This window comes from Oryzias latipes, chromosome 17, assembly GCF_053564925.1.
Source record: "Oryzias latipes strain Hd-rR chromosome 17, Olatipes_Hd-rR_3.1".
Classification (NCBI taxonomy): domain Eukaryota; kingdom Metazoa; phylum Chordata; class Actinopteri; order Beloniformes; family Adrianichthyidae; genus Oryzias; species Oryzias latipes.
Window position 1 is genome coordinate 27,989,927 of NC_136253.1, and position 24,866 is coordinate 28,014,792.

The 24,866-nt window shown below is 41.7% G+C and overlaps 1 protein-coding gene across 6 annotated transcripts in view; it reads left to right on the top strand.

Annotated features, from left to right (window-relative positions):
- Nucleotides 1-24,866, top strand: part of LOC111949140 (uncharacterized) — a 239,268-nt gene that overhangs the window by 124,116 nt on the left and 90,286 nt on the right. The window lies entirely within an intron of this gene.

Genomic DNA, 24,866 nt, shown 5'->3' on the forward strand with positions numbered 1-24,866 from the left:
TACAAAATGCTACTTTTTTGTAAGGTGACGCTAAACTTTCACTGGATTATTGTTGGTAATAATGTTTACTAACATCACAGCAAGTTTGAAGAAAATTGACTGGAGAAAATTAGAGATTTTGACATTATAGTACACCTAAGCATCCTGCTTGTATAGTTAAAATAAAACTTGTGAACCATTCAAAAGGGCACTTTATCAAAAGGTGACGCAAAACTTTCACTGGATTATTGTTGGTAATGATGTTCATGATCATCACAGCAAGTTTGATGAAAATTGACTGGAGAGTATTAGAGATATTGACATTATAGTCTAATTCATCCTCCCTCATACATAGTCATAGTTGAACATTTGAACCATTCAAAATACCACTTCTTTCAAAGGTGACACAAAACTTTCAGTGGATTATGGTTAATAATGATGTTCATGATCATCCCAGCAATTTTGAAGAAAAATGACTGGAGAATATCAGAGAAATTAAAGTTATAGTTCTCCTAAGCATCCAGCCTTTGTGGTTAAAGTAAAACATGTGAACCATCCAAAATACCACTTTTTTCAAAGGTGACGCAAAACTTTCACTGGATTATTGTTGGTAATGATGTTCATGATCATCACAGCAAGTTTGATGAAAATTGACTGTAGAAAAGTAAAGATATTGACATATTAGACCAATTCAGGCTTCCTCTTACATAGTCATAATAGAACATGTGAACCATTCCATGTCATGCTCAACAACCCACAAAACACTCTTGTCAGTGTTAAATCATACTTTTAGAATGTGTCTGATTGATTATATTTCAGACAAAACACGTTATTTCTGGTGGTTTATTATGGAATGAACAGACATGCAATCCAAATGAAAACATTTTTACATTAAATAACCATACAGGGCATGCAATAACTCTCATTTATTTCAGAGTACAGTACATGTCATTTCTATAATGGGTAACTGATATGGGTGATATCAGCGCTTATGCCGTCTTTCCAGCTCGCTGGACGTGTGTACCGTAAACTATGATGTAAACGCGCATGCAAAGAGTCAGTGACGGCTGGCGTGACCGCACTTCCACAGATGTCGGCTCACTTGACCGCGGTTGGATAGACTACAAAAAAACGATCTCTGAAACGGATAGAAACTTGTTGTTTGTCGATCAGAATCGATTCTACATGTCATTTTGTACGTTTGTGTCCGTTTAAAAAGAAAATTCGTCGGTTGGTTTGCTTTAAAAAGTCTTTAAAACTTACGTTCGCATCATAATGGAAGCGATCACTCCCGGTTCAACGAAGTAAAAGGTCAAATTATTTACGTTCGTCTTATCGATTTTAAACAACTTTTACGGTTTTTTATTCAATAAAATTGATTATCAGAAGGTGAGTAGTCATTGTGGCCATGTAAAAAAGGTTCGATGGTCGATTTAAAGTAACGGTTCGTTTACAAGTCGCGGGGAAATTCAAAATGGTGGTGACAAACCTACAGTCAAACTGAAGGCGTCCTGGTGCGGCGCGTCTAACCGGGTCGAGTTCTTCTCACTGGGGGTCCGGTAGTCTTCCTTGCTGGTCAGGGGCGTCGAAGATCGAAGTGTAGAGGAAATGAGGAAGTTCTAAAAAGAACTGATTTGCTCAAATTCGGCAGGCTTCAGCAAAATACTCTGTGGGGTGTGATTCTCCAGTCGTCCAGCAGGGGTCGAGCAGAGGGACGGCTGAGATGAATACACCCTGAGATCAATGTCTTGACCAGCTGCTTCACTCATGGTTTCCCAGCATGCCTTTTATCGTTCGTATTTGATGAAGTAGGTTGATTACATGTTAATGTTTTCATGAAATAATAGATGTTCTACTTCGTTTAGTTCCGTATGTATGTGTAGAACATTTTATAGTAATTATTGTATTGATCATTAGTCCGTTAGGGAACATTCTGGCTGTTGGGTTTCTGCCCCATTGGCATGAGTTCTCCCATGGACCAATCAGACAGCTCCGTTTTTAGTTTGATTCCAAAGGGTTAAAATCTAATAAAATTACATTCCAATCCCAAAGTGGTGGTGTGTTGTCTTCTTTGTGTTATGTCTGTGTTAAAAAAATGTTTTGTGGGTGATTCTGTTAGATAATTCTCACAAGAAACTTTTCCCAATCAGGGGTTGTGACGTCATTGCTTCAGGCAAGCAGGGATGAAAGCCTGAGCTAGCGACGGGTTGAAGATTTTTGTGAAGACCTGGGAGAGTTGATCGGCGCAGGCCCGCAGAACCTTTCCGGGAACTCCATCAGGTCCAACCGCTTTCCTGGGGTTTACCCTGCTGAACATCCGTGCCATCCGTGCCACGTCCATAAAGGCATTGTTTTTATATTTAGAGCTCTAAGCAACCAAACAGTTGTCTATATAAAAGAGCTTTTACAATTGTGCACTTTTAGCAGGGTGAAAAAATTATCTTTTTCAAATTGCCATTTCTAATTTGGGTTTTACATTTTGTGTTCCATTTTTTGTGATTTTATTAGAAAGATTTGTTATTTCTTTGGTGTTTAAAGGTGGTACATATTGTATATACACAATCATCTTAGAGACATTTGCTATATGTTCTGGTTTTTGTCGTTGTAGTTTAATTTCTTTGGATGTATAGAAAAGAAAAGAAGTTGCAGCATTGATTAAAAAAGGATAAAAGACTAGAAAAGCAATGATTATTCATAAAAATCTATAAAAGACATACAAAACAAATGAAAAAGCAGTTTCTGGCCTCCCTCTTGTGGCTAAACTCTTGTCACCTGCAGCTGGTGTGTGTGTGTGTGTGTGGCGGGGGGGGGGGGGGGGAGTGAAATTTGACTCCAGCAACAGAGCAGACTGCAGCATGAGGAAAATGCTGAATCATGTAAGAGGAAATTAGGTCCTACAGTTGACCAGTTCATTTTATATCTGTAAAGAATATTCAAGAAGCATTTAGACATGTTTAGCTATATGCGTGTGAAACTTGGTGTGGAAAGTTGAAGCATAAGTAATTTTAAAACACACTTGTTTGGAGTCCTTACGGAAAAAGCACAGGTTTTGGGATGAATCCGGATTTTTTATAAATCATCTGTTTCACCTGGACGTCTGAAAAAAATATGGAAGGCAGCAAACACAGATCCCTACATTTAAAAAAATAAATGGTGTTGATATATGATGATTAAGCTATGAAAAATGATAGGTGTTTGTAGTTTTGCCTAAAAAGACGTTTTCGGACCTTTTTGGATGAGATGCTGTCTAAAAGTTCACCTGTAACTTCAATCATTCTGAATTTTTTCAAGAAGCAGTAGCACATAAATGCCTATTAAAGTGTAGTCTTTGGTGCTGATAACCTAAACAGAATTTATGCTAAAAATCTTTGTTCAGTCCAAAATTGCATAGGAAAAACACCGGTATGAAGTTTCTCGTAGACCCTATAGTGCTATCTATCAATGTTGGAGATTTGTAAGAGGCATCTAACTCTGAAATCTCAGCTTCCTGAGACAAACGGCTGATTTGCTATGAAGCTTTGTTTTATGAGTAAGTGCAATTGACCACTTCCTGTTTGGGGGGGCCTTATGAAGGCACCGTCAGATGTACACCCATGAAATTTTAGATGATGAGAGAGGACCTTTCTGAGTATCTCCAGTTTTAATTTCATGCACGTCGGACGAAGCGCAGAGAAAAGATAGGGAAGAATGCGACAAAAACTGTTTTTTTCAATAACTAGGTGGCGCTATGGAGCTCGTCCAGAATTGTCATATCCATGGGTTCAGAATGGAAGCCTCATCATATCCATTGAATTTCAGTGAGATTGGACAAGGAATGTGCACGTGAGAGCAACTTTTGTGTGCATGGCGAGACGCCCAACTTTGCCGCTCTGTCACGACCACACCCCCGCATTGAAAGTTATGGTTTTTTGTCAGAGTAAACTTCAATGGCTTTTCAACAGGTGGACGTCATTTTCAGGTGTGTCGGCTCATCCTACTCGGAGCAGTGATGCTCCAAGTCAAACATGTCATTTCCTCTTGCCAGCAGGTGGCGCTACACTTTTTCCAGATTCTTTCACTGCAGATGTGTTCAGAGTCAGACTACAATCATGCATATCAATTTTTGATCAGATTGGATTATGCATGGCTGAGTAATGGCCATTTTTCTTTTCATGGCGTGTTTTCGAAACAACGTCGAATTTCTACGCGCCTCCACGGTCACAAACTTCTGTAAAAACTTAAAAGCTTTGCAATTTAACATCGTACATGTGTCTAGTTTACAAAACCAAAGTTTGGAGTCATTATTCACAAATCTCTAGGAGGAGTTCGTTCTAGAAGGAGGCCTGCAAATGTCCAAAATAGAGCAAAAATGACATATTGACATCAATATAGCAGACTTCCTGTGCGACTGACAGCTTGGTACCTACAGACTTTTTTGTAGGTTTCCATCTGATGAACATGCCCTGAAAAAATCAAGCTTGTACGTTAAAGCGTATGCGGGGCGTCGGGACAAAAGTCAGTGTAGGTGGCGCTGTCGAGCCATTTTTGCGCACCCATGCCAATTTCTCATAAAATACGAAATTTTTCGCGACCCCTGATGTGTGTGCCAAATTTGGTGAGTTTTGGGGTATGTTAAAGGCCTCAAAAATGCGATTCTTCCGGCAGAAGAAAAATAATAATAATAATAATAAACCTAACAGATACAATAGGGTCCTTGCACTCCGTGCTCGGGCCCTAATTAGAAAAGCTGGTAGCAGTGACTGCAGATGGGACTCCTGCTATGATCAATAGACAAACAGGTTTCATCACTCACTGTAAAGCTGACCCAGACTTTCCAAAATGTCTGCATTACTGCTGCGTCATTCACCAGCAGGCCTTATGTGCAGAAGTGATTGGCTCTGGACATATAATGACTCTTATTCTGAAAATCGTAAACAACCTCAGCTGCAAAGCAAAACAGCACAGGATTTTTAAGGTGCTATTGGAGGAGATGTCTGTTGAATATGGTGAATATGAACATTGTGAATCTGAACTTGCATTCTTGACTGACATTACTGGAAAACTAAACCACTTGATCTGCGAGCTGCAAGACAATGGCAAAACTATTTTTTTTTTGACCAGCCTGCCTTAGCCAGTGTTTTTCTTGTGGGGATCTTTTCTGCCAGGGCTTGTCAGCTTGGTCAGTGGATGTTGCTGCAGTTGTCTCCCTTGCTGGGACAGCTGGAGTTAAACACAGCAGCTCACGGCTCTGAAGTGGACCCCGTTGCTGTCCCAGTCTGGATGGGCACTGTGGCGATGTTCCAATGGCCAGGCTGGCTCCTGGTATAAAGAGATTCCCAAATACCATTTCCTAACCGCAGAGCCAAGGATGTGTTTACATGTTTAGGTCAAAAATGTGATGGACAGCTTCATGTTGTCTAAACATGCCACCCTGTTATTAATCCAGTTGATATGGTTCTCCATCTGTGTCTAGGTGATAGAAAAGCATTTTTTTTATATTTAGAGCTCTAAGCAAACAAACAGTTGTCTATATAAAAGAGCTTTTACAATTGTGCACTTTTAGCAGGTCTCTGAGTTCATGTGACCAATGTATGGTGGATTTTCACAGACCTTGTTTAAAACTGAAGGTGAGAGAGACTTAGAGAAATGGCTTCATTGTTCTGGAGTTCTTTGTTTCATCCACAGAAGAGTAGAATTGGTGATTGATTTTGAAAAGCTGCTGAAAAAAGTATCTTTTTCAAATTGCAATTTCTAACTTGGGTTTTACATTTTGTGTTCCATTTTTTGTGCTTTAATTGGGAAGCATTTGTTATTTGTTTGGTGTTTTTAAGGTTCTGCAAATATACACATCATTTTTTAGAGACATTTGTTATCAGTTGTGTTTGTTGATTTGTAGTTTAATTTCATTGGATGTATAGATGTCGTGTGGGGGGGAGGCTCGAGAGCAGGTAGGACCCAGGCGCAGAGACGGGAGGCAAACGGGTTCAGGGCAAGTGGGTTTATTTAACTAACAAAAAGTGCTGCAGAGCAGGATGACAAAACTAAAAACAAAAACTTACTGTGGCATGGCAAGGGACATGGACGCCAGACAAGAAGACGTGATCAACATGAGCAGAAGTTAATGGACCAGCACAGGAGGAAGGCAGAGACAAGACTTATATACAGACAGGGCAGACAAGACACAGGTGAACACGATTAGGGCAGATGGGGACCAAAGGAAGTAAAACTCAAGAAACATGACAAGACAGGAAACCTTTCAAAATAAAACAGGAAACAGAACCAAACAAGACAGAACAAGAACTAAAGCAAAAAAAAAGACAACAAACTGAAACCATGACAATAGAAAGGAAAAGAAGTTCAAACATTGATTATAAAAAAGGATATAAGAGATAAAAAAAAAGAAAAAGGAAAAGAAAAAAGATAAAATATTGATTTAATTGCATTTTGAATGAATAAAAAACAATGATTAATAGAATCAGAAATCAGAAAAAGTTTTATTGCCAGGTTCAGTAGAGCGCACTTTACAAAACGAGGAATTTGACTTGGTGTATAGTGCAATTAAGAATAAGTTAAAAATTAAGTTAACAACAACAACACACTATATACAGTAGAGTAAGGTGAATTAAAGTGGGAGCACAGATGGGCTGGGATGGTGGGGCCTGTAAGTGGCACCGACAGTCCTTTGGTGGGCGGGGGGGGGTGGGGGAGGGGGGGTCACCTGGGGGAGTTGGGGTACTGTTCAGCAGGCTGACTGCAGTGGGGAAGAAGCTGTTCTTGTGGCGCGAGGTCCTGGTCCTGATGGACCGGAGCCTCTTGCCAGGAGGGAGGGGCCGAAAGAGATTATGTCCTGGATGAGAGGGGTTGGCTACAATCCTGGCTGCCCGCCTCCAGGTCCTGGAGATGTGCAGCTCCTGGAGAGACGGGAGGTGGCAGCCGATCACCTTCTCTGCTGAGTGGATGACGCGTTGCAGCTTGGCCTTGTCTCTGGCCGTGGCCGCAGCGAACCAGACTGTGATGGAGGACGTGAGGGTGGATTCGATGATGGCGGTGTAAAAGTCTACCAACATCTTTTCAGGGAGGTGAAACTTCTTCAGCTGCCTCAGGAAGTACATCCTCTGCTGGACCTTCTTAGTGATGGAGCTGATGTTCTGCTCCCACTTGAGGTCCTGGCTGATGATGGTTCCCAGGAAGCAGAAGGACTCCACAGAGGTCACCGGGGAGTCACAGAGGATGACAGGGGGGAGGGGGGCTGGGGCCTTCCTGAAGTCCACTGTCATCTCCACTGTCTTCAGAGCATTAAGCTCCAGGTTGTTAGCGCTGCACTATGACACCAGCCTGGCTATTTCACTCCTGTAGGCCGACTCATCTCCGTCAGAGATGAGGCCGATGAGTGTGGTGTCGTCAGCAAACTTCAGGAGTTTGACAGACAGGTGACCAGCTGTGCAGCTGTTTGTGTACAGGGAGAGTAACAGGGGTGAAAGGACACAGCCCTGGGGGGATCCGGTGCTTGTGGTCCGAGTATCTGAGACGAGCTTCCCCAGCCTCACATACTGCTGTCTGTCCGTCAGGAAGTCTGTGATCCACCTGCAGGTGGAGTCAGGCACATTCATCTTGGAGAGTTTTTAATACTAAGTCTAGACAGATTTAACACAGGTTTTTGGATGAAAAAGGATTTTTTATAAATCATCTGTTACACTTTTAAGTCTGAAAAAAATATGGAAGGCAGCAAACACAGATCCCTACCGTTTTTAATTTTTTTGTGCTGATATTTGAAAGATAAGTTATGCAAAAAAATAGGTGTTTGCAGTTTTGCCTAAAAAGACGTTTTCGGACCTTTTTGGATCAAATGTTGTCTAAAAGTTCACCTGTAACTTCAATCATTCTGAATTTTTTTAGGAAAACTAAACCACTTCAACTGTGATCTGCAAGGCAATGGTAAAACTATATTTTTTATGGAACAGCCTGCAGTGTTTCTTGTGGGGATCTTTTCTGCCAGGGCTTGCCGGCTTGGTCGGTGGTTGTTGCTGTTACCAATCCAGTTGATATGGTTCTCCATCTGTGTCTAAGTGATATAATCAGAATCAGAATCGTTTATTGTCATTGTACATGGGGATACAATGAAATTGCAGCAGCCTTGGAGTGAAGGAGTTACATAAAATAAAAATAAAAATAGAATAGAAAAAGAAATACTGTATTTACAACTCTTAACAAAAAATGAACAATATGGACAGAAACTGTTAAATATTAAATATTTGTGAATAAAATAGAATGGAATTACATGAGTTGCTGTGAGCACAGCTTAATAAATATCAAGTTATTGCACAGTGACCCGGTTAGACAGTCAGGATATTGCACGCATTGTAGTAAAATTAGAGTGAGGTGTGGTTGGTGGACGTATGTGCATTCCGTATGATAATTGCCTGTGGAAAAAAGCTGTTTCTTAGTCTGTTTGTCCTGGTTCTGATGGACCTGTACCTCCTTCCAGAGGGCAGCAGTTCAAACAGAGGGAAAGCAGAATGGGTGGAGTTAGTGGTGATGCTAGTCACTCTGCTGAGGCAGCGAGACTGGTAAATGTCCTTCAGTGAGGGGAGGGGGCAGCCGATGATCCTCTGCGCTGTCTTTACCACTCTCTGGAGACTCTGCCGTTCTGCTTCAGTGCAGTGGGAAAACCACACTGTGATGCCATAGGACAGAATAGTCTCAATGGTTGAGCGGTAGAACGTTACCAGCAGCTCCTGGCTGACGTCGTTCCTCCTAAGTTTTCTCAGGAAGTGCAGGCGTTGCTGGGCCTTCCTGATGACAGTCATGGTGTTGTTAGACCATGTGAGGTCAGCAGAGATGGTGGTGCCCAGGAGGGTGAAGCTGTGGACCCTCTCCACACAGTTTCCATCGATGTAGAGTGGGGGTGGATCTGTTCTGTTTTTTCTGAAGTCCAGGATGATCTCCTTGGTCTTGGTGGTGTTCAGGATGAGGTTATTAGCCTGACACCACCTTGAGAGTTTCAGGACTTCGTCTCTGTAGGCCGTCTCGTCGTCCCCAGAGATCAGCCCCACCACAGTAGTGTCGTCTGCAAACTTCACCACGGTGTTGCTGGTGTGGGCTGGTCTGCAGTCTGCTGTGTACAGTGTATACAGCAGAGGACTCAGCACACATCCCTGTGTGGAGCCTGTGCTCAGCGTCCGGGTGGAGGAGAGGTGGGGGTCAAGTTTGACTGTCTGTGGTCTGTTTGTCAGGAAGTCCTTGATCCACGAGCAGGTGAGTGGGTGGAGTCCTAGTTCAGACAGTTTGTTGACCAGAATGTCAGGAATGATTGTGTTAAAGGCTGAGCTATAGTCCACAAAGAGCATCCTGGCGTAGGTGTCTCTGTGTTCCAGGTGGCTCAGCGCAGTGTGGAGGGTGATGGAAATGGCATCATCCGTTGATCTGTTTGCTTTGTAAGCAAACTGGTGGGGGACGAAGATTGGAGGGAGGGAGTCTTTGATGTGTCCCAGGAGCAGCCGCTCCAGACACTTTGTGATGACAGCAGTGAGTGCAACTGGGCGGAAGTCCGTGAGGAAGGCTGTGGATGAGGACTTTTTGGGTATCGGGATGATAGTGGATGACTTCAGGCAAGCAGGGATGAAAGCCTGAGCTAGCGACAGGTTGAAGATTTTTGTGAAGACCTGGGAGAGTTGATCGGCGCAGGCCCGCAGAACCTTTCCGGGAACTCCATCAGGTCCCGCCGCTTTCCTGGGGTTTACCCTGCTGAACATCCGTGCCATCCGTGCCACGTCCATAAAGGCATTGTTTTTATATTTAGAGCTCTAAGCAACCAAACAGTTGTCTATATAAAAGAGCTTTTACAATTGTGCACTTTTAGCAGGCTGAAAAAATTATCTTTTTAAAATTGCCATTTCAAATGTGGGTTTTAAATTTTGTGTTCCATTTTTCTGTGCTTGTATTGGAAGGATTTGTTATTATTTTGTTTAAAAGTGCTACATATTGTATATACACATAATTTATTTAGAGAAATTTGCTATACGTTGTGTTTTTTGGTTTTGTAGTTTAATTTCATTGGATTTATATTAAGGAAAAGAAGTTGCAGCATTGATTAAAAAAGGATAAAAGAGACATTTACTGTCTAAGTCTTATGTTACATCTGTAGAACTGTACTGAGAGTTGGGTTTTGTTTTGGAGCACATTCATATGTTTTGTTTGTAAAAAAAAAAGATAAAATATTAGGTTAATTGCATTTTACATGACTAGAAAAGCAATGATTATTCATAAAAATCTATGAAAGACATACAAAACAAATGAAAAAGCAGTCTGCCCTCCCTCTTGTGTCTAAACTCTTGTCACCTCACTTCTGGGTTAGTTAGCATATGAACTGGCAGCTGGTGTGTGTGTGTGTGGGGGGGGGGGGGGGTGAAATTTGACTCCAGCAACAGGGATGATTGAGGAGCAGGCTGCAGCATGAGGAAAAGACTTAAGCATGTAAGAGGAAATGACATCCTACAGTTGACCAGTTCATTTTATATCTGTAAAGAATATTCAAGAAGCATTTAGACATGTTCAGCTATATGCGTGTGAAACTTGGTGTGGATATTTGAAGCATAAGTAATTTTAAAACACACTTGTTTGGAGTCCAGACGGAAAAAGCACAGGTTTTGGGATGAATCAGGATTTTTTTAAAATCATCTGTTTCACCTGGACTTCTGAAAAAAATATGGAAGGCAGCAAACACAGATCCCTACATTTAAAAAAATAAATGGTGTTGATATATGATGATTAAGTTATGAAAAAAAATAGGTGTTTGTAGTTTTGCCTAAAAAGACGTTTTCGGACCTTTTTGGATGTAATGCTCTCTAAGATGTCACCTGTAACTTCAATAATTCTGAATTTTTTTAGGAAGCAGTAGCACATAAATGCCTATGAAAGTTGAATTCTTGGTGCTGATAACCTAAACAGAATTTATGCTAAAAATCTTTGTTCAGTCCAAAATTTCATTAAAAAAATCAAGTGATGAAGTTTCTCGTAGACCCTATAGTGTTACATATCAAAGCTGGAGGTTATTAAAGGCATCTAATTCTGAAATCTCAGCTTCCTGAGACAAACGGCTGATTTATAATAAATTTCTATTATTTGGGTGCACATAATCGACCACTTCCTGTTACGCAGGCACCGTCAGGTGTACACCCATGAAACTTTACATGATGAGAGAGGACCCTTCTGAGTATCTCCAGTTTTAATTTCATGCACATCGGACAAAGCAAAGAGAAAATACAGGGCAGAATGTGCCCAATGCAATAACTAGGTGGCGCTATAGAGCTCGTCCAAGATTGTCATATCCATGGGTTCAGAATAGAAGCTTCATCATATCCATTGAATTTCAGTGAGATTGGACAAGGAATGTGCACGTGAGAGCAACTTTTGTGTGCATAGCGAGATGCCCAACTTTGCCGCTCTGTCACGACCACACCCCCGCATTGAAAGTTATGGTTTTTTGTCAGAGTAAACTTCAATGGCTTTTCAACAGGTGGACGTCATTTTCAGGTGTGTCGGCTCATCCTACTCGGAGTAGTGATGCTCCAAGTAAAACATGTCATTTCCTCTTGCCAGCAGGTGGCGCTACACTTTTTCCAGATTTTTTCACTGCAGATGTGTTCAGAGTCAGACTACAATCATGCACATCAATTTTGGATCAGATTGGATTATGCATGGCTGAGTAATGGCCATTTTTCTTTTCATGGCGTGTTTTCGAAACAACGTCGAATTTCTACGCGCCGCCACGGTCACAAACAACCGTAAAAACTTAAAAGCTTCGCAATTTAACATCGGACATGTGTTTATTTTACAAAACCAAAGTTTGGAGTCATTATTCACAAATCTCTAGGAGGAGTTCGTTCTAGAAGGAGGCCTGCAAATGTCCAAAATAGAGCAAAAATGACATATTGACATCAATATAGCAGACTTCCTGTGCAACTGACAGCTTGGTACCTACAGACTTTTTTGTAGGTTTCCATCTGATGAACATGCCCTGAAAAAATCAAGCTTGTACGTTAAAGCGTATGCGGGGCGTCGGGACAAAAGTCATTGTAGGTGGCGCTGTCGAGCCGTTTTTGCGCGCCCATGCCAATTTCTCATAAAATATGAAATTTTTCGCGACTCCTGATGTGTGTGCCAAATTTGGTGAGTTTTGGGGTATGTTAAAGGCCTCAAAAATGCGATTCTTCCGGCGGAAGAAAAATAATAATAATTAAAGCTACAAGTAGCATTTAGCGGGCCCGAGCACGTGCGACCGCATGGCACGAGCGACCGCCCCGTGAGCAACGCCCTGCTCGAGCCATTCTCGTCGTTTTTTCTTGTCCATTCTGGAGCTCCAAGCTAATGTTAATACGACAGCAGCCTGGGGGGGGGGGGGGGGGGGGCTGTAATCTGTTGCCTTAAGGGACAAAGACTTTTGCATATAGCATGAAAAAAATTCAAGCAATGATGATAATTGCTATCACTGTCCCTAAGGATGAGAACAATAGAACTCATTCAATTTCCACTACAATGTCTAGATGAGTGTCAGCTATGTCTGATAACTTGGCCAATTAGCTGGACCGGGATCTTGCAAAGTGCAGGTGGTTAACGTCCAGTGTGATGAGTCTGTGGACGGCAACAGTACAGCATAGCTTTTGGTTTCCACAAGAGAAGAACTCCTGACACATCTGCCCTAACAGACAACTACAAGAGGAGTTGAAATGTATAACACGGTGAAGGAGTTTTTGTGCAGAAAAAGGTACAATTAGAAAAGCTGGTAGCAGTGACTGCAGATGGGACTCCTGCTATGATCAATAGACAAACAGGTTTCATCACTCACTGTAAAGCTGACCCAGACTTTCCAAAATGTCTGCATTACTGCTGCGTCATTCACCAGCAGGCCTTATGTGCAGAAGTGATTGGCTCTGGACATATAATGACTCTTATTCTGAAAATCGTAAACAACCTCAGCTGCAAAGCAAAACAGCACAGGATTTTTAAGGTGCTATTGGAGGAGATGTCTGTTGAATATGGTGAATATGAACATTGTGAATCTGAACTTGCATTCTTGACTGACATTACTGGAAAACTAAACCACTTGATCTGCGAGCTGCAAGACAATGGCAAAACTATTTTTTTTTGACCAGCCTGCCTGAGCCAGTGTTTTTCTTGTGGGGATCTTTTCTGCCAGGGCTTGTCAGCTTGGTCAGTGGATGTTGCTGCAGTTGTTTCCCTTGCTGGGACAGCTGGAGTTAAACACAGCAGCTCACGGCTCTGAAGTGGACCCCGTTGCTGTCCCAGTCTGGATGGGCACTGTGGCGATGTTCCAATGGCCAGGCTGGCTCCTGGTATAAAGAGATTCCCAAATACCATTTCCTAACCGCAGAGCCAAGGATGTGTTTACATGTTTAGGTCAAAAATGTGATGGACAGCTTCATGTTGTCTTTTGATGTAAGTTTAAACCTAAACATGCCACCCTGTTATTAATCCAGTTGATATGGTTCTCCATCTGTGTCTAGGTGATAGAAAAGCATTTTTTTTTATATTTAGAGCTCTAAGCAAACAAACAGTTGTCTATATAAAAGAGCTTTTACAATTGTGCACTTTTAGCAGGTCTCTGAGTTCATGTGACCAATGTATGGTGGATTTTCACAGACCTTGTTTAAAACTGAAGGTGAGAGAGACTTAGAGAAATGGCTTCATTGTTCTGGAGTTCTTTGTTTCATCCACAGAAGAGTAGAATTGGTGATTGATTTTGAAAAGCTGCTGAAAAAAGTATCTTTTTCAAATTGCAATTTCTAACTTGGGTTTTACATTTTGTGTTCCATTTTTTGTGCTTTAATTGGGAAGCATTTGTTATTTGTTTGGTGTTTTTAAGGTTCTGCAAATATACACATCATTTTTTAGAGACATTTGTTATCAGTTGTGTTTGTTGATTTGTAGTTTAATTTCATTGGATGTATAGATGTCGTGTGGGGGGGAGGCTCGAGAGCAGGTAGGACCCAGGCGCAGAGACGGGAGGCAAACGGGTTCAGGGCAAGTGGGTTTATTTAACTAACAAAAAGCGCTGCAGAGCAGGATGACAAAACTAAAAACAAAAACTTACTGTGGCATGGCAAGGGACATGGACGCCAGACAAGAAGACGTGATCAACATGAGCAGAAGTTAATGGACCAGCACAGGAGGAAGGCTGAGACAAGACTTATATACAGACAGGGCAGACAAGACACAGGTGAACACGATTAGGGCAGATGGGGACCAAAGGAAGTAAAACTCAAGAAACATGACAAGACAGGAAACCTTTCAAAATAAAACAGGAAACAGAACCAAATTAAAGCTACAAGTAGCATTTAGCGGGCCCGAGCACGTGCCACCGCCTGGCACGAGCGACCGCCCCGTGAGCAACGCCCTGCTCGAGCCATTCTCGTCGTTTTTTCTTGTCCATTCTGGAGTTCCAAGCTAATGTTAATATGACAGCAGCCTGTGGGGGGGGGGGGGGGGGACTATAATCTGTTGCCTTAAAGGACAAAGACTTTTGCATATAGCATGAAAAAAATTCTTAAATCTAAGCCTCGTTTAGACCTGCTCATTTTCTCATCAAGTAGAAGAAGGTTTTTATCAGATTAAGAAACAAGCAATGATGATAATTGCTATCACTGTCCCTAAGGATGAGAACAATAGAACTCATTCAATTTTCACTACAATGTCTAGATGAGTGTCAGCTATGTCTGATAACTTGGCCAATTAGCTGGACCGGGATCTTACAAAGTGCATGTGGTTTAACGTCCAGTGTGATGAGTCTGTGGACGGCAACAGTACAGCATAGCTTTTGGTTTCCACAAGAGAAGAACTCCTGACACATCTGCCCTAACAGACAACTACAAGAGGAGTTGAAATGTATAACACGGTGAAGGAGTTTTTGTGCAGAAAAAGGTACCATTAGAAAAGCTGGTAGCCATACCTGCAGACGGGGCTCCTGCTATGATTGACAGACAAACAGGTTTCATCACTCACTGTAAAGCTGACCAATACTTTCCAAAATGTCTGCATTACTGCTGCTTCTTTCACCAGTAGGCCTTATGTGCAGAAGTGATTGGCTCTGGACATATAATGACTCCTATTGTGAAAATCATAAAAAACCTCAGCTGCAAAGCAAAACAGAACAGGATTTTTAAGGTGCTATTGGTGGAGATATCTGCTGAATATGGTGAATCTGAACTTGTATTCTTGACTGACATTACTGGAAAACTAAACCACTTGATCTGCGAGCTGCAAGACATTGGTAAAACTATATTTTTTTATTGACCAGCCTGCCTGAGCCAGTGTTTTTCTTGTGGGGATCTTTTCTGCCAGGGCTTGTCAGCTTGGTCAGTGGATGTTGCTGCAGTTGTCTCCCTTGCTGGGACAGCTGGAGTTAAACACAGCAGCCTCACGGCTGTGAAGTGGACCCCGTTGCTGTCCCAGTCTGGATGGGCACTGTGGTGATGTTCCAATGTTCAGGCTGGCTCCTGGTATGAAGAGATTCCCAAGTACCATTTCCTAACCGCAGAGCCAAGGATGTGTTTACATGTTTAGGTCAAAAATGTGATGAACAGCTTCATGTTGTCTATTGATGTAAGTTTAAACCTAAACATGTTTCCCTGTTACTAATCCAGTTGATATGGTTCTCCATCTGTGTCTAGGTGATAGAAAAGCATTTTTTTATATTTAGAGCTCCAAGCAAACAAACAGTTGTCTATATAAGAGCTTTTACAATTGTGGACTTTTAGCAGGTCTCTGAATACATGTGACCAATGTATGGTGGATTTTCACAGACTTTGTGTAAAACTGAAGGTGACAGAGACTTTGGAGAAGTGGCTACATTGCTCTGGACTTCTTTGTTTCATCCACAGAAGAGTAAAATATGTGATTGATTTTGAAAAGCTGCTGAAAAATGTATCTTTTTAAAATTGCAATTTCTAATTTGGGTTTTTGATTTTGTGTTCCATTTTTTGTGATTGTATTAGAAAGATTTGTTATTTATTTGGTGTTTAAAGGTGGTACATAATGTATATACACAATCTTCTTAGAGACATTTGCTATATGTTGTGTTTGTTGTCGTTGTAGTTTAATTTCTTTGGATGTATTGAAAGGAAATGAAAAGAAGTTGCAGCATTGATTAAAAAAGCATAAAAGAGACATTTACTGTCTGATGTTACATCTGTAGGAGTGTACAGAGACTGGGTTTTGTTTTGGAGCACATTCATATATTTTGTTTGTAAAAAAAAAAAAAAGATAAAATATAAAGTTAATTGTATTTTGGATGAATAAAAAAGCAATGATTAGTGCTAAGGATGTATAAAAGACAAACAAAACAAAGGAAATTGCTGTATTTTAGTGTTGAACTAGGCTTTCTAACTGTTCTACTTTCTGTCTGCCACTCCTGGCTAATTTACATGTGAGCACACAGCCGGGGGGGGGCTAACTCCACTCCTGCAGCAGGGGAGACTGATGAAAAGCTTGAGGATGTAAGATTGAATAAATAAAATCCTAGAGTTGACCAGTTCATTTTATAAATGTAAATATTTTTTATTTTGGTGCTGATAAACTAAACAGATGTTATGATAAAAATATTTGCTTGAGTCAAAATGTCCAAAAATTTGCTTTCAGCACAATAGGGTGATTAAGGTGGTTAAATGTTTCTCGTACGTATAGTGCTGCTTTTCAAACGTGGAGCTTTGTAAGACGCATCTAATTCTGAAATCTCAGCTTCCTGAGACAAACGGCTGATTTCCTATGAAGCTTGATTATATGATCATGCTTCATGATCATTTATGAACATATATAGCTCGTCCAAAATTGTCATATCCATGGGTTCAGAATGGAAGTTTCATCAAATCTATTTAATTTCAGTGAGATTGGACAAGGAATGTGAACGTGAGAGCAACATTTGTGCATGGCGAGATACCCAACTTCGCCGCTCTGTCACGACCACACCCCCGCGTTGAAAGATTTGTTTTTCATCAGAGTAAACTTCAATGGTTTTTCAACAGGTGGACGTCATTTTGAGGTGTGTTTGCTCATCCTACTTGGAGCAGTGATGCTCCAAGTAAAACATGTCATTTCCTGTTGCCAACAGGTGGCGCTACACCTGTTTCGGATTTTTCCACTGCAGATGTGTTCAAAGTCAGACTACAATCATGCACAACAAATTTGGATCAGATTAGATTATTTATGGCTGAGTAATGGCCATTTTTCTTTTCATGGCGTGATTTCGAAACGACTTCAAATTTTGACGCGCCGCCACGGTCACAAACAACCGTAAAAACTTAAAAGCTTCGCAATTTAAGATTGGACATGTGTTTAGTTTACAAAACCAAAGTTTGGAGTCATTGTTCAAAAATCTCTAGGAGGAGTTCGTTCTAGAACGAGGCCTGCAAAGGACCAAAATAGAGCAAAACTGACATATTGACATCAATATAGCAGACTTCCTGTGCGACTGACAGCTTGGTCCCAAGAGACTTTTTTGTAGGTTTCCATCTGATGAACATGTCCTGTAAATATCAAGCTTGTATGTTAAAGAACATGGCGGGGCTCTCAAAAACAAACATGGTAGGTGGCGCTATTGAGCCGTTTTTTGTTCACCCATGCAAGTGCTGTGTATCTAAGTTGGAGATATGTAAGAGGCCTCTCATTCTGAAATCTCAGCCTCGTGATACAAACGGCTGATTTTTTATGAATTTTTAATTATCTGACTGCAACGCAATCAACCACTTCCTGTTTGGTGGTGGCTTGCGCAGGCACCGTCAGGTTTACACCCATGAAACTTTAGACGATGAGAGAAGACCCTTATGAGTATCTCCTGTTGTAATTTTATGAATGTCGGACAAAGCACAGAGAAAAGATAGGTCAGAATGTGACATAAAATGTATTTGTCAATATCTAGGTGGCGCTATGGAGCTCGTCCAAGATTGTCATATCCATTGGTTCAGAATGGAAGCCTCATCACCTCTATTGAATTTCAGTGAGATTGGACAAGGAATGTGCACGTGAGAGCAACTTTTGTGTGCATGGCGAGACGCCCAACTTCGCCGCTCTGTCACGACCACACCCCCGCATTGAAAGTTATGGCTTTTTATCAGAGTAAACTTCAATGGCTTTTCAACAGGTGGACATCATTTTGAGGTGTGTCGGCTCATCCTACTCGGAGCAGTGATGCTCCAAGTAAAACATGTCATTTCCTTTTACCAGCAGGTGGCGCTACACCTATTCCAGATTCTTCCACTGCAGATGTGTTCAAAGTCAGACTACAATCATGCATATCAACTTTGGATCATATTGGATTTTGCATGGCTGAGTAATGGCCATTTTTCTTTTCATGGCGTGTTTTCAAAATGACCTCCATTTTCGACGCGCCGCCACGGTCACAAACAACCGTAAAAACTTAAAAGCTTCGCAATTTAACATCGGACATGTGTTTAGTTTACAAAACCAAAGTTTGGAGTCATTATTCACAAATCTCTAGGAGGAGTTCGCTCTAGAGTGAGGCCTGCAAATGTCCAAAATGAAGCAAAAATGACATATTGACCTCAATATATCAGACTTCCTGTGCGAGTGACAGGTGGGTCCTTTCAGACTTTTTTGTAGGCCTCCATCTGAAGAACATGCCCTGTAAAAATCAAGCTTGTACGTTAAAGCGTATGCGGGGCGTCGGGACAAAAGTCACTGTAGGTGGCGCTATCAAGCCGTTTTTCTGCGCCCATGCCAATCTCCTATAAAATACGAAATTTTTCGCGACTCCTGATGTGTGTGCCAAATTTGGTGAGTTTTGGGGTATGTTAAAGGCCTCAAAAAGGCGACTCTTCCGGTAGAATAATAATAATAATAATAATAATAATAATAATAATAAACATTCGAATTACAATAGGGTCCTTGCACTCCGTGCTCGGGCCCTAACAAGACAAAACAAGAACTAAAGCGAAAAACAAGACAACAAACTGAAACCATGACAATAGAAAGGAAAAGAAGTTCAAACATTGATTATAAAAAAGGATATAAGAGATAAAAAAAAAGAAAAAGGAAAAGAAAAAAGATAAAATATTGATTTAATTGCATTTTGAATGAATAAAAAACAATGATTAATAGAATCAGAATCAGAATCAGAAATCAGAAAAAGTTTTATTGCCAGGTTCAGTAGAGCGCACTTTACAAAACGAGGAATTTGACTTGGTGTATAGTGCAATTAAGAATAAGTTAAAAATTAAGTTAACAACAACAACACACTATATACAGTAGAGTAAGGTGACTTAAAGTGGGAGCACAGATGGGCTGGGATGGTGGGGCCTGTAAGTGGCACCGACAGTCCTTTGGTGGGCGGGGGGGGAGGGGGGGTCACCTGGGGGAGTTGGGGTACTGTTCAGCAGGCTGACTGCAGTGGGGAAGAAGCTGTTCTTGTGGCGCGAGGTCCTGGTCCTGATGGACCGGAGCCTCTTGCCAGAAGGGAGGGGCCGAAAGAGATTATGTCCTGGATGAGAGGGGTTGGCTACAATCCTGGCTGCCCGCCTCCAGGTCCTGGAGATGTGCAGCTCCTGGAGAGACGGGAGGTGGCAGCCGATCACCTTCTCTGCTGAGTGGATGACGCGTTGCAGCTTGGCCTTGTCTCTGGCCGTGGCCGCAGCGAACCAGACTGTGATGGAGGACGTGAGGGTGGATTCGATGATGGCATCGTAGAAGTCTACCAGCATCTTTTCAGGGAGGTGAAACTTCTTCAGCTGCCTCAGGAAGTACATCCTCTGCTGGACCTTCTTAGTGATGGAGCTGATGTTCTGCTCCCACTTGAGGTCCTGGCTGATGATGGTTCCCAGGAAGCAGAAGGACTCCACAGAGGTCACCGGGGAGTCACAGAGGATGACAGGGGGGAGGGGGGCTGGGGCCTTCCTGAAGTCCACTGTCATCTCCACTGTCTTCAGAGCATTAAGCTCCAGGTTGTTAGCGCTGCACTATGACACCAGCCTGGCTATTTCACTCCTGTAGGCCAACTCATCTCCGTCAGAGATGAGGCCGATGAGTGTGGTGTCGTCAGCAAACTTCAGGAGTTTGACAGACAGGTGACCAGCTGTGCAGCTGTTTGTGTACAGGGAGAGTAACAGGGGTGAAAGGACACAGCCCTGGGGGGATCCGGTGCTTGTGGTCCGAGTATCTGAGACGAGCTTCCCCAGCCTCACATACTGCTGTCTGTCCGTCAGGAAGTCTGTGATCCACCTGCAGGTGGAGTCAGGCACATTCATCTTGGAGAGTTTTTAATACTAAAGATGTATGAAAGACATACCGAAAAATATGTCTTTCAGTGTTTAACTGGCTGTCTTTGGATTATGCATGCCTGAGTAATGGCCATTCTTACTCCTCATCTCTCTGTTCACTGCTTGCTAATTTACATAGCAGGGGTCCCAGCAGGAGGGGGCGGGGTTGTAACACGACTCCTTCAGCAGAGCCAGGCTGAGAGAGGCTTTGACATGTAAGATGTTAGATGTTAGAATGCTAGATGTTAGAATGACCAGTTCATTGTATATCTATGAAAATATTCAGGGAGCTATGGGACATGTTCAGCTATAGGTGTGTGAAAATTGGTGTCGATTGTTGAAACATAAGTTACCATAAAAAAATGTTTGTTTGGAGTCTAGACAGATTTAACACAGGTTTTTGGATGAAAAAGGATTTTTTATAAATCATCTGTTACACTTTTAAGTCTGAAAAAAATATGGAAGGCAGCAAACACAGATCTCTACCGTTTTTAATTTGTTTGTGCTGATATTTGAAAGATAAGTTATGCAAAAAAATAGGTGTTTGCAGTTTTGCCTAAAAAGACGTTTTCGGACCTTTTTGGATCAAATGTTGTCTAAAAGTTCACCTGTAACTTCAATCATTCTGAATTTTTTTAGGAAAACTAAACCACTTCAACTGTGATCTGCAAGGCAATGGTAAAACTATATTTTTTATGGAACAGCCTGCAGTGTTTCTTGTGGGGATCTTTTCTGCCAGGGCTTGCCGGCTTGGTCGGTGGTTGTTGCTGTTACCAATCCAGTTGATATGGTTCTCCATCTGTGTCTAAGTGATATAATCAGAATCAGAATCGTTTATTGTCATTGTACATGGGGATACAATGAAATTGCAGCAGCCTTGGAGTGAAGGAGTTACATAAAATAAAAATAAAAATAGAATAGAAAAAGAAATACTGTATTTACAACTCTTAACAAAAAATGAACAATATGGACAGAAACTGTTAAATATTAAATATTTGTGAATAAAATAGAAAGGAATTACATGAGTTGTTGTGAGCACAGCTTAATAAATATCAAGTTATTGCACAGTGACCCGGTTAGACAGTCAGGATATTGCACGCATTGTAGTAAAATTAGAGTGAGGTGTGGTTGGTGGACGTATGTGCATTCCGTATGATAATTGCCTATGGAAAAAAGCTGTTTCTTAGTCTGTTTGTCCTGGTTCTGATGGACCTGTACCTCCTTCCAGAGGGCAGCAGTTCAAACAGAGGGAAAGCAGAATGGGTGGAGTTAGTGGTGATGCTAGTCACTCTGCTGATGCAGCGAGACTGGTAAATGTCCTTCAGTGAGGGGAGGGGGCAGCCGATGATCCTCTGCGCTGTCTTTACCACTCTCTGGAGACTCTGCCGTTCTGCTTCAGTGCAGTGGGAAAACCACACTGTGATGCCATAGGACAGAATGCTCTCAATGGTTGAGCGGTAGAACGTTACCAGCAGCTCCTGGCTGACGTCGTTCCTCCTAAGTTTTCTCAGGAAGTGCAGGCGTTGCTGGGCCTTCCTGATGACAGTCATGGTGTTGTTAGACCATGTGAGGTCAGCAGAGATGGTGGTGCCCAGGAGGGTGAAGCTGTGGACCCTCTCCACACAGTTTCCATCGATGTAGAGTGGGGGTGGATCTGTTCTGTTCTGCAAACTGGTGGGGGACGAAGATTGGAGGGAGGGAGTCTTTGATGTGTCCCAGGAGCAGCCGCTCCAGACACTTTGTGATTACAGCAGTGAGTGCAACTGGGCGGAAGTCCGTGAGGAAGGCTGTGGATGAGGACTTTTTGGGTATCGGGATGATAGTGGATGACTTCAGGCAAGCAGGGATGAAAGCCTGAGCTAGCGACAGGTTGAAGATTTTTGTGAAGACCTGGGAGAGTTGATCGGCGCAGGCCCGCAGAACCTTTCCGGGAACTCCATCAGGTCCCGCCGCTTTCCTGGGGTTTACCCTGCTGAACATCCGTGCCATCCGTGCCACGTCCATAAAGGCATTGTTTTTATATTTAGAGCTCTAAGCAACCAAACAGTTGTCTATATAAAAGAGCTTTTACAATTGTGCACTTTTAGCAGGCTGAAAAAATTATCTTTTTAAAATTGCCATTTCAAATTTGGGTTTTAAATTTTGTGTTCCATTTTTCTGTGCTTGTATTGGAAGGATTTGTTATTATTTTGTTTAAAAGTGCTACATATTGTATATACACATAATTTATTTAGAGAAATTTGCTATAGGTTGTGTTTTTTGGTTTTGTAGTTTAATTTCATTGGATTTATATTAAGGAAAAGAAGTTGCAGCATTGATTAAAAAAGGATAAAAGAGACATTTACTGTCTAAGTCTTATGTTACATCTGTAGAACTGTACTGAGAGTTGGGTTTTGTTTTGGAGCACATTCATATGTTTTGTTTGTAAAAAAAAAAAGATAAAATATTAAGTTAATTGCATTTTACATGACTAGAAAAGCAATGATTATTCATAAAAATCTATGAAAGACATACAAAACAAATGAAAAAGCAGTCTGCCCTCCCTCTTGTGTCTAAACTATTGTCACCTCACTTCTGGGTTAGTTAGCATATAAACAGGCAGCTGGTGTGTGTGTGTGTGGGGGGGGGGGGGGTGAAATTTGACTCCAGCAACAGGAAAGATTGAGGAGCAGGCTGCAGCATGAGAAAAAGACTGAACCATGTAAGAGGAAATGACATCCTACAGTTGACCAGTTCATTTTATATCTGTAAAGAATATTCAAGAAGCATTTAGACATGTTCAACTATATGCGTGTTAAACTTGGTGTGGATATTTGAAGCATAAGTAATTTTAAAACACACTTGTTTGGAGTCCAGACGGAAAAAGCACAGGTTTTGGGATGAATCAGGATTTTTTTAAAATCATCTGTTTCACCTGGACTTCTGAAAAAAATATGGAAGGCAGCAAACACAGATCCCTACATTTAAAAAAATAAATGGTGTTGATATATGATGATTAAGTTATGAAAAAAAATAGGTGTTTGTAGTTTTGCCTAAAAAGACGTTTTCGGACCTTTTTGGATGAAATGTTCTCTAAAAGTTCACCTGTAACTTCAATCATTCTGAATTTTTTTAGGAAGCAGTAGCACATAAATGCCTATGAAAGTTGAATTCTTGGTGCTGATAACCTAAACAGAATTTATGCTAAAAATCTTTGTTCAGTCCAAAATTTCATTAAAAAAATCAAGTGATGAAGTTTCTCGTAGACCCTATAGTGTTACATATCAAAGCTGGAGGTTATTAAAGGCATCTAATTCTGAAATCTCAGCTTCCTGAGACAAACGGCTGATTTATAATAAATTTCTATTATTTGGGTGCACATAATCGACCACTTCCTGTTACGCAGGCACCGTCAGGTGTACACCCATGAAACTTTACATGATGAGAGAGGACCCTTCTGAGTATCTCCAGTTTTAATTTCATGCACATCGGACAAAGCAAAGAGAAAATACAGGGCAGAATGTGCCCAATGCAATAACTAGGTGGCGCTATAGAGCTCGTCCAAGATTGTCATATCCATGGGTTCAGAATAGAAGCTTCATCATATCCATTGAATTTCAGTGAGATTGGACAAGGAATGTGCACGTGAGAGCAACTTTTGTGTGCATAGCGAGATGCCCAACTTTGCCGCTCTGTCACGACCACACCCCCGCATTGAAAGTTATGGTTTTTTGTCAGAGTAAACTTCAATGGCTTTTCAACAGGTGGACGTCATTTTCAGGTGTGTCGGCTCATCCTACTCGGAGTAGTGATGCTCCAAGTAAAACATGTCATTTCCTCTTGCCAGCAGGTGGCGCTACACTTTTTCCAGGTTTTTTCACTGCAGATGTGTTCAGAGTCAGACTACAATCATGCACATCAATTTTGGATCAGATTGGATTATGCATGGCTGAGTAATGGCCATTTTTCTTTTCATGGCGTGTTTTCGAAACGACCTCCAATTTTGACGCGCCGCCATGGTCACAAACATCCATAAAAACTTAAAAGCTTTGCAATTTAACATCGGACATGTGTATAGTTTACAAAACCAAAGTTTGGAGTCATTACTCTCAAATCTCTAGGAGGAGTTCGTTCTAGAGCGAGGCCTGCGAATGACCAAAATACAGCAAAAATGACATATTGTCATCAAAATATCAGACTTCCTGTGCGACTGACAGCTTGGTCCCAAGAGACTTTTTTGTAGGTTTCTATCCGATGAACATGCCCTGTTAAAATCAGGTTTGTACTATAAAGCATATGGAGGTGCTCGCGAAAACAAATTTTGCAGGTGGCGCTATCGAGCCATTTTTGTTTACCTATGCCGTTCTCCTATAAAATATGAAATTTTTCGCGACTCCTGATGTGTATACAAAATTTGGTGAGTTTTGGGGTATGTTAAAGGCCTCAAAAAGGCGACGGAAAAGTCGGAAGAATAATAATAATAATTAAAGCTACAAGTAGCATTTAGCGGGCCCGAGCACGTGCGACCGCATGGCACGAGCGACCGCCCCGTGAGCAACGCCCTGATCGAGCCATTCTCGTCGTTTTTTCTTGTCCATTCTGGAGCTCCAAGCTATTGTTAATACGACAGCAGCCTGGGGGGGGGGG